The following is an 11,802-nucleotide window of genomic DNA, read 5'->3' on the forward strand; positions in this document are numbered from 1 at the left end:
TGAGGTTTTTGACAGATTCTCTTGAGTTTTCAAGGTACACAATCATATCATCTGCAAAGAGAAATAACTTTACTTCCTCTTTTCCTATTTGGATACCCCTGATTGCCTTCTCTTCTCTAGTTGCTCGAGTCAGGACTTCCAATACTATGTTGAACAGGAGGGGTGAGAGTGGGCATCCTTGTCTTGTTCCAGTTTTCAGGGGAAATGATTCCAATTTTTGTCCATTTAGGAGTATGCTGGCTGTGGGTTTCTCATAGATGGCTTTTACTATTTTGAGGTATGTTCCCCGTATGCCTAGATGTTCAAGGATTTTTATCAAGAAGGTTGCTGGATTTTATCAGAAACTTTTTCTGCATCTAATGATATAATCATGTAGTTTTTATTTTGACATCTGTTGATGTATTTAATTACATTTATGGTTTTACGAATGTGAAACCATCCTTGCATCCCAGGGATGAAGCCTACTTGGTCATGATGGATGATTTTTGACATGTATTGCTGAATCTGATTTGCTAGGATCTTGTTGAGAATTTTAGCATCTATGTTCATCAAAGATACTGACCTGTAGTTCTCTTTCTTTGTTGGATCTTTACCTGGCTGGGGTATCAATGTGGTGTTGGCTTCATAAAATGATTTGGGGAGAGTTCCATCTTTTTCAATCATCTGGAATACCTTCAGTAGGATTGGTATCAGCTCCTCCTTAAATGTCTTGTAGAATTCTGCTGGAAAGCCATCTGGACCAGGGCTTTTTTTTGTAGGTAGTTTTCTTATTATGTAGTCAATTTCCTTGATTGTTATTCGTCTATTTAGGGTCTCAATTTCTTCTTGTTCCAACCTAGGTAGGTTGTGCGATGTCAAAAGTCCTCCATTTCCTTAAGAGTTTCAAGTTTTTTTTTTTTGAGTTGGAGTCTCACTCTGTCACCCAGACTGGAGTGCAGTGACCGCTCCCGGCCACCACAGCCTCTACCTGCTGGGCTCTGGCGATCCTTCCGCCTCAGCCTTCCAAGTAGCCAGAATTACAGGCATCACTACTACGCCTGGCTGATTTTTTTATTTATTGTAGAGATGAGGTCTTGCTGCCCAGGCGGGTCTCGAACCCGCGGGCTCAGGCAATCCACTCACCTCAGCCTCCCAAAAGCCTGGGATTACAGGTTGAGCCATGGAGCCCGGCTGTCCTTCAGTTATTTAAGGGTGGTTTCTTATACGAGGTATGACAATTAAGTTCACAAACTTGCCACTATGCACTTACGTTGGCATCGCTGTACAAACAACTCAGTAATGTTTCATAACCTTGGTATATCAGGTTCTCACAGTTGTCAACGTGTGGCAGTGTCTTGCTGACTGGCATTCATTATTGTTGTTGCATGATTTTGTGTGCCATTGCAAGAATGTTGGAAATTGAATTAGAGCAACAAACAAATATTACATTTCTTGTTAAACTTGCCAAAAGTGGAAGTGAAATCAGGGACAAGTTAGTTCAAGTTTATGGGGATAATGCCATGAAGAAAACGGAAGTATTCAAACAGATTGTTTTTCTGAGGGGAGAGTAAGTATGAAGAAAAGTCAGGGTGGCCAGTAATGGGCAGTACTGACCAAAAAATTGCAAAAATTCATTGAAGTGTGTGTCAAAATCATCGGCTTACTGTGAGAAGTATAGCAGACCAAATAAACATTGATAGAGAAAGTTAGGAAAATATTAGCTGAAAATCTTGAAAAAGTCTGATAGTTATTCCAGAAAAAGGGTTCCAAAATTGCTTTGACAGGTGGACTAGTCACTGGCATTGGTGCACAGCTTCCCAAGAGTACTTCTAAGGTGACCATGGTGATATTCAGCATTGAGGTATGTAGCACTTTTTCTAGTAGTTTGCAACCTTAATTGTCAGAACTTGTAGCTCTTTGAATATATTTATAATGACTGCTTTGACTTATTTGTTAAATCTGATACCTTGTCTCTCTCACAGGCAGTTTCTGTTGTTGACTTTGTTTCCTGTGTATGGGTCATGCGTCCCTATTTTTTTGTTGTTGTTGCCTGTATTCAAATTTATATTGTTGTTGAAAACTGGACATTTTAGATAATATATTGTAGTGCCTCTGGATCTGATTACCGTCTTCACCAGGGCTTATTAGTTTTGTTTGCTTTTTTTCTTGTATAATGACTTACTGGACTATTTTAGTGAAATCTATTTATTTCCCTTGCTGTGTGAAACCTTGATATTGCTCCTCACACAGATCAGCCTTGGGGATAAACAGTTATTCTGGGATTACAGTTGTTTTTAGCAGTTTCTTGATTCTAGTTTTCCCTCACCATGTCAGGCTGTTAGACTCCACAAATTCCCTGCTGATTACTCTATTATTCAGACAATGCCCTGAGGCATTACTTTAAGACCGATACAATTAAATTTAGGTCCCTTTGCAGAGGTTTTTGAGACCACTGCAGAAATGCTCCTTTACTTATGATGTACATCCCAATAAATGCATTGTAAGTTGAAAATATGAGTTGGCCAGGCGCGGTGGCTCACACCTATAATCCCATGTACTTTGGGAGGGTGAGGTGAGAGGATTGCTTGAGCCTGGGAATTGGAGACCAGCCTAAGTAACATAGCAAGACATTAAAAAAAATCCTCAAAAAGTTAGTTGGGTGTGGCAGCATGCACCTATAGTCCCAGCAACTCAGGGTGGGGATTCTGTGGTCTCTAGCTTGGCCAAAAAGATTGATTCTTCTACAGTTAAAATGAGGATATTCCCCCAGTGGGAACTGGAACATGCAAACTGGGAAATACAGGAGGTTTCTAGAACCAAGGGTGACTCCAGGCTTTCTCATGCTGAAGCTGTACAATCAGGAACACTGTGTACTCCTTAATGGTTGTGGTTAACATCATACATGTCAAATAAGAGGAGTGTTCTTTGGAAGGTCATAAGGGTGGGCTCCTAATGGGATAGGATTGGTGGTCTTATATAAATAGAGTGAGACGTTGTTTTTCTTCTCTTTCTCATTGTGCATGCATTTAGGAAGAGCCACATGAGGATGCAGTGAGAAGGTAGCCATCTGCAAGCCAGGAAGGGAGAGTCCTTACCAGAAGTCAACCAGGCTGGGACCTTGATCTTGGACTTTCCAGTTTTCAGAACTATGAGAAAGTAAATTTCTGTTATTTAATCCATACTGTATATGCTATTTTGTTATGGCAGCCCACACTGGCTAAGACAGAGGGGACACTGATTAGGTAGGAGTCAATGAAGCTACTCTTTTCATTGCCTTCATGAGCCACTAAGCATTGATATGGATATGTTAACTTCAAAAACCACAGTATATGAATTTAGAAAAATAAAGCCTTGATTCCTTATAAAGGGCTACAGCCTGCAAGACAGTCATCATGAGGTTGAGAAGCGTGCTTCCAACCAAGACCAGAGATAGGCACTGCAAAGGAGGAAGGGTTGAGGTAGGAGTTTTATGCTAAACAGGTTGGCTAAACAGTTTATAGAATGAGCAATGAATATTCATGAAGGTGTTCGTGACACATGCATATTGAATAAACATGAATGTAACATAAGACCTGTGTTCACTTTGGGATAGAGATTTAATATTTAAATATATGGGGAGTAGGCTGGATGCGATGGCTCAGCTTGTAATCCCAGAACTTTGGGAGACTGAGGTGAGAGGATTGCCTGAGCCTGGGGGTTTGAGACCAGCTGGGGCAACTTGGTGAGATCTTGTCTCTACAATAAATCACAAAAACTAGCTGGGTGTGGTGGTGTGTGTCTGTAGTTCCAGCTACTTGGAAGACTAAGGTGGAAGGATCATATGGACCAGCAGGTCGAGGCTGCAGTGGCCATGAGTGTGCCACTACACTCCAGCCTGGGTGACAAAGAGTGAGACTCTAACTAAAAAAAAAAAAAAATAATAAAAAATAAATAAATAAACTGGTAGTGCCAAAAATGTATACACGTTTTAAGAGATGTTATCTATGTATTATTTTTCAAAGTTGAATTGAATTATGATAGAATATGTAATTGCAGAAATCAAATGTGACTTGTATTCATCTTTTGTTACTGGTATATATTATTACAATTTGAATACAGTTTTTTCTTTTCTTAAAATATATATACAGTTTTTTGACATCCCTCTGTATTTATAATTAGGCCCTAAATGTCAAAAGGTCTTTTCTGGACACTAAGACATGCATATGTGAAGTCTCTGTAAGCTGGCCAGGACCAATCCATGGTCTGTGGTTTTACTAGGAAACAGTTACTGAAATCAGTGTCTTGTCCAATCAAATCTGTAGCTATGGCTGGTAGAACAGGGACTAGAAGTCAGTCAGCATCTAGTGAGGCTGTAAATTGTTTTAATACTGCTTATCTCGAGGTCAGTGCTTGTTTAACTGCTAGAGAAAAAAGAAAAACCTTGAAGCAGTTAGAACATAGTTTATTCTTTAAGTGTAGGGATGTGTGACTTAACTCTTGCCTGGCATGGCATTAGGTCCTGTTTATAACTTGGTGTTTTATTGCCACAAAGAATCTGCACTGTCAGTCTTAGGATGTCTATTTTAACATTAATGCTGGTTAATTATTTTGTCTAAACCACAAAAAAAAGGGAGTATAATGAGACATGTCTGACCTTCCATCCCATCATGGCTGAGAACTAAGTTTTCAAGGGGTTTATCTGGGGTGCCTGGACACAAGGAAGTCTGTTCAGTTGGTGGGTGGCTAACAATTTCATTTTAAGCTTACAAATCTCAGATAGAGTTCCATGTAAAAAGAAATGAAGAAGTAAAGCTATACTATATAAAGATTCAAGTGTTCATCATTCTTATAATAGCCACAGTTATATTAAAATAATAATTATTTTATCATTCTTATAATAGCCACAGTTTTATTAAAGTAATGATAATAATAATGTTAACAATACACTAATCCTATGGGGGTGTGAATGTAGGTGTAGGAATACTCAGCCTTCTCAGGAAAAGTATTGTAACTACACAATAATTGTAACTACTGCACTTTTCAGAAAGTACAGCATAATTATATTCAACACTATAACCAATACTGTGAGTAATTATACTAACGATGTTCTTTCAGGAGTAGCATTACATGGGAGTTAATATAATGGATTCTGTCATCAGTTGGCCTGGGTTTGAATCTACCCATGCTATTTACAAGTTTTGTGACTTTCAGCAAGCTCCTTTACCCCTCTGTGACTCAGATTCTTCATGTGGGAAATGGAAATGATTGTGCTTATCTGTAGCATTATGAGGATTAAATCAGCCTAGAATAGGACCTGACACACAGCACTGTGTGTTGGGTTCTACATCATTTAAGCCTCACAAAGTCCTTGTAATGTGTGGACTATTTCCCTCTGGTTTGCAAGATTGTCATCATTCCTAATAGTGATATCACTGCAATGATATTAACACAAGTGCAAATAATCACAATGTCAGTGTGGTAGCCAGCCTCCAAGATTACCCACAACCAATCTTATCTTCTGGTACTTAAACTTCTATGCAGTCCCCTTCCACAATAAAGAGCATTGACCACTTTAACCAACATAGCTCCCATGTAGTGAATACACTCAAGTAGTCTTGTGGTGGGGTCCATGTGATAAGAAATTGAGGCCCTCTGCCCTTGCCAATAGTCATGTTAGTGAGCTTGGAATCAGATCCAACTAATCCCAGTCAGCCTCTAGATGACTTTAGTTCTGACCAACATCTTGACTGCAACCTCATGAACCATCTAGCTGAAATGTTCAAAATTCTGGGTGTCAGAGATTGTGTGAGAGAATAAGTGCTTATTATTGTTTTAAGCCATTTTCAGGTAATTTGTTGCATCACAATAAATAATTAATGTGATTGTCTTCGTCTGTTTTGGATGCTATAGCAGGTATAACAAAATACCTAGGCCAGGGAATATATAAACAATAGAATTTTATTGCTCACGATTCTGATGGCTAGGAAGTCACCTACTGTCCCTGCCTGTGGATCCCCCACTGTTGTCTCTCTCTCTTCTAAATGCCAGCATATTTGGTGACTGGTGAGGACTATCTGCACCGTAGATGGTGACTTCTTGCTGTGTCCTCATATGGCAGAAAGGAAAAGAAGTTCCCTTATGCCTCTTTAGAAGGGCACTAATCCCATTAATGAAACAGAGCCCCTGTGACCTAATCACCTCCCAGAGTCCTACCTCTTAATATTATTCCATTGGGGATTATGTTTCAATATATAAATTTGGGGAGGGGCATAAACATGTAGTCTATAGCAATAGTCAAAGCTGCAATAAAAATGTGCCTATTTTCTAGGGTATAATAGAACACACCATGGGTTCTCAGGATTGGCATTAATTATAGGCACAAATTTAACATAACTCAAGTGACTGTACTAATTAGGTTTCTTCTAGTGTCCTATTTCACAAATGGAAACAGATAACACTATTTTTGCTTTAATAGCAGTATACATTATTCTAATACATATTACAATAACACCATAATAATATTACTAAGAATGTAATCTAATTGTGCTGAATTCACAGAGAAGGAAAAACATCATCCTAGAAGTGAGACCATTCTGTTGGGGCATGTGGTCAACCTCCATGCTACTGCTATCATTTATTCATCCATTTAATAAGCTTGTACTGAGTGTCTCCTTTGTCTGGCCACTATGCTGGTTGCCTTAGACACAGCAGAAACAAGACAAAGTCTGGGTCTCACGAGGCTGACAGTCCAGTGGGGAATGGGTAATTAAAAATCAAAATAAGGAGTATTTGTACTTGCAATGTCAATATAGTACAAAATACAACAGCAGAAAGTGACCCCAAGAGGTGTGTTATGTTAGATACAATGGTGGGGTAAGGTGGGGGTGGAGGCCCTCCAAAGAGCAAGATGCATGGTCCTAGGGAAGTACTCTCAGAAAACAGTCAATTCAAAGGCCCAAAGCCAGAGCAAGGCTCCTTGAGGTTAAAACAACCAGAATTGAGATGGTTGACAAATAATAAAAATATTGATCAACTCCAACTGCAGGCTTTCCAAACCCTATGACCTCTCTTATTATACTTATAACTTTACACTATAAACATTAAATGCAAATATGTGAAAATAGAGACCAAAATGTTATGTCAAAGTTTGATATATAAAATATAGAAATTATATAGTCCAATATACAATCATAAAATAGATACTATATATCATACAAAATGGAAATTTTATTATAGTAAGAAATAGACAATAGTAAATATCACAATATGCTCTATAACATACTGTAGACACAATTTAGTATAGTATATAACAAGCACATACAAAATTATAATATATAAACCTAACCATCAATATATATTGATAAATGCTTTATCAAACATAATTCAAATTATCACATGGTAAAATATCACAATAATTTTGAGACTCATCCACATTGTAACCAGTGTCAATATATCATTCTTTTTTATGTCTGAGTTGTATTCCACAGTATAGATGTACAACAATTTGTTTAATCATTCACCCACTGATGTATATTTGGGTTCTTTCCAAATTTTTGGCAATTATACAGTTGCTGTAGACATTTGAGTACAAGTTTTTATGTAAACATAATTTTTCTTTCTTCTAGGGTAAATACCTAGGAGTGGGATTGCTGGGTCACATGTTAAGTGTATGGTTAAGTATATAAGAAGCTGCCAAACATTTGCCCAGAGTGGATATACCATCTTTCATTCCTACCAGTAATGCATGATTTTCCATTGCTCTGCATTCTTGCTAACTCTCAAAACTATGTTTTGTTTTGTTTTTAGCCATACTAAAAGGTGTATAATGGTATCTCATTGTGGTTTAATTTGTGTTTTCCTGATAAAGATGTTGAGTATCTTTTCATCACCTTATATTTTCCATTTGTATCACATACAGCCATATGGATAAATTTCATATGGGTGGGAAGGAACGTAAAAGAACCCCAGAAATATCTTTGGGAAGGTGGGTCCTTGTAGTACAGGCTACCCCTACTAGGTAAGTATTCTAGGAACCCATTGGCACCAGTGTACCAGCTAGCATTGTTGTGAGAGGCTACATTGGGGTGTCAGTGAATTTTTTTGGAGATTCTTTGAACATGTTAGCCCATTTGGGTGATGGGTGATTTACAAGCGCACCTGCCCACACTGCAGTGTTCAGCAGGTTTTGACCCAAACGGCATGACCCCTGCGCCCCATCCTCCCTATTCACCTGATCTCAACCTGAGTGACCTTTTTTGCACAGCGTTCAGCAGGTTTTGACCCAAACGGCATGACCCCTGTGCCCCATCCTCCCTATTCACCTGATCTCAACCTGAGTGACCTTTTTTGTTCCCTTGATGAAGGAAGTCCTCAAGGGGAAACATTTTGCTGATGTGAATGAGGTGAAATAAAAAATGGCAGAAGCAGTGAAAGGCATCAAAATTGACAAATTCAAAAGTTGTTTTGAGCAGTGGAAAAAGTGTGATAGGTTTATTGCATCGAATGGAGAGTACTTTGGAGGTGACTGAAGTTTAAACATATAAGAATATACAATCTTTTAATAAACAAATTCTGGGGTTTTTGGGGTCCCCTTCATAAATCACATGTAATGACAGAACTCAGACTCAAAGAGACACACACATATATGCACAGTATGACTCCACTTATAAAACACGGTAGAAAAGACAAAATTATAGAGACAAAAACAGACCAATAATTGCCAAGGGCTGGGAGTGGGGAGAGGGATTGGCTAAAAATGGAGAGGAAAGAAATTGAGGGGAGTGAGGGAACTGTTCTCTATCTTGATTGTGGTGTTGATTGATTATATGCAATTATCAAATCTCTCAAAATTCTACACTAAAATTATTTTATGTAAAGTATGCCTCAGTAAATCTTTTGAAAGATTTCAGTTATGTTCACACAAAAACCTGCACACAGATGATTATAGCAGTCTTACTCATAATCGCCAAAACTTGGGAGCATTTAAGATGTCCTTCAGTAGGCGAATAAATAAACTGGTCCATCCAGGCAATGGAACATTATTTAGTGCTAAAAAGAAATGTGCTATCAAGCCATCAAAAGACATGGAGGAAACAAATTCACATCACTAAGTAAAGAAGCCAACCTGAAAAGGCTACATATGGTATGATTGCAACTATATGACATTCTGGAAAAGGCAAAACTATGAAGATGGTAGTTTCTAGGAGTTAGAGGGGAAAGGGATAAAGAGGTAGAACACAGAGGATTTTTAGGGCAGTGAAACTATTCTATATGCTACTACAATGGTGGCTACATGTCATTCTTTATTTGTTCCAACCCACAGAATGTAGAAAACACATTCTGTGATGTCACATCAAGAGTGAATCCTAATGTAAACTATGAACTTTGGGTGATAATGAGAATCAGTGTAAGTTCACCAATTGTAACAAATGCACCACTCTGAAGGGGTATGTTGATAACAGAAGAGGTTGGGCATATGTGGGCATAGGGGATATATGGGAAATTTTTGTACCTTCCAACCAATTTTTCTGTGAACCTAAAACTTATCTAATAAATAAAGTCATATATAGATATATATGTTATAATAAATATGACAGAAATAATTAAAAGTCATTTACAATAAAATAGACATTTGCAATAAAATGTATTTTCCTTCATGAGGCTTCAGTATACAGAGGATGGTCAGATGATTGTGTCCACTGATGCCTAATGTTAACAAGACACCCTTATTGGGCTCTGCCTGCTCAGATCCCTTCTATTATGTCACCCCTAAGAAGTCACTTCATTCTCCCCGTTAGAAGCAAATGAGGCCCAGGGGAGGTTGTGGGGAAGACCCAGGGTCCCTAAGTGGATCAGTGATCAGTGTTGGCACTAGAATTTGAGCCTACATCCCTACCTTTCATTGTTCTGCTTGCATCACTCCTCATGTAAATAGGAAGCTCAGCTTAAGCTTGCCTGGAGCCCCCATGTCACCCCTGGCCCACCCTGGATCTATCATTCCCCTGTGCCTAGTGAGGAACACAGAGGCAGGGGTCCATAAGGCTAGAACTTCATCCTCATCCCCATCTCCCTGGGTTCCTGCCCATGAAAATGCAGAGAAGCAATGCTGGAGAACCTGCAGCAGCCAAGGGTGACTGAAGGGCCTAACAAAGCAATGTGGGCAATGAGGAATCGGCAGACATCATGGTAGTGGGGGCTGATGTGGAATCAACAGCACCAGAATTTAATGGGAGGGGGTTGGGCCCTGTAATGGGTTGTAAACAGATAGTGTGCTGGTCACTAATGGGAGGGGTCCTATGGAGAAGGGGATAGTGGGGGCTCCAAAATACAGGTAGAAGTTATGGTTCATCATCATTTGCTGTCCTTACTTGAAGACGAGAGATAGGTTAACAGGACACATCATCCTGGGGGCACCACCATATGCTGTGCTGGGGAAAGTGTTAGACACTGCTAGGTAAGTAATGGGAGATAATTGGTCACCACTGTGATAGACAAGTAAAAAGAGGGGGATAAAGAGACATCCTGCTAGAGGTGTAACAAAAGTATCTGGACAGACTATTCAGAGGGTTGAAAAGTGGTCATAAGATTCTGTGGAGTATGGAGGTTACCAGACATTGTCACAAGTAGGATGAAGTAACAGATATTATAATGGAGTGAGATAACTGGGAAAGAGATGAGAAGCTCTCTAGAAACTATTTCCTGGAATTCATAAAGTGTGACACACATAGGAATAAAGTAAAATGGGGTTAATGAAGGGTGATCAGACATTGTTCTGGGATGAGTTAAGAAGGGAGAAGAGAGGCGATTTCCAGACAGCCTTCTGAAGATCAGTAGATATCGTTCTAAGTTGGGGATAGTAGTGGGTCACAAGACATCCTAAATTGGGGGAATAATAACGACATCTCAGATATAGTGCTGGATGAGGTAAAGGGAGGTAACAGTCGGCCAGCAGATATTGGTCTAAGATGGGGAAGGTATGTGGTAGATCTTCAGATACTGTGAAGAAGTGAGATGGAGAGTTAATAATGGATCAGCAGACACTGACCTAAGGTAGGGTAATAGGATGTATCACCAATCACTACCTGAGTAGGAGTTACAGAGGAATCCCAGTCCTGTTCCTTTGACTATGTTCTGTCTCTTGGCTCCTACCCTCACCTCCCTATGCTGCCCTTCCCCAAGACTAGAGTATCTCTGCACAGCCAAACCATATTCCACTCCCAGCATTACGAATGGACTAGCTCTAGACATACCATTGTGCAGGTTCCAGAGGGGTCCCCCAGCAACTGAGCATTGATAGATGATCTGCCAGCATCTGTGAGGCCACTGCTGCCTATCTAGGGTTGGACATCTAATTTCCAAAGATTTACCAGTCTGCTCATGGCCCCTGCTCATGGCCCGTCCATACTATTGGCGTTAGGCACAACTCTCAGGGCAGGATGAGCAGTGTATAGGTTGGGTTCTGGGAGGAGTGGGGCACCGGCAAGCTGCAACTGGGGCAGGGCAGAGCTGTGCATGCAGGGGAAGAATGAGTGGCCTTTTTTTGCAATCACTTTGGGGTTGTGGGATTTTGGAGTCATGGCAGGGAATCCTGGAAGCAAGCATCCACGTGGAATTTTCCATAGCTCAGTTTCCCTTCTTTAAACGGGCTGGCATAAGGCCAGAAGTTCCACACTGACTTTTTCATTTTAAAGCCAGGAAGACCCACAGTCCAGGTAAAGACTGGTGGTGAAAAAGTCTGGTGTGTTTTAGGCAGGTTGTTTCTTCCTAGCCGAGCCTCTTATGCTGCACTATATAAAGAATTGGACAGAAGTCATGCAATGAGCAAGGATCAACACTCCACAATGT

Source organism: Carlito syrichta, unplaced genomic scaffold (assembly GCF_000164805.1).
Source record: "Carlito syrichta isolate Samal-C Ts95f unplaced genomic scaffold, Tarsius_syrichta-2.0.1 Scaffold99016, whole genome shotgun sequence".
In the NCBI taxonomy this organism is placed as follows: domain Eukaryota; kingdom Metazoa; phylum Chordata; class Mammalia; order Primates; family Tarsiidae; genus Carlito; species Carlito syrichta.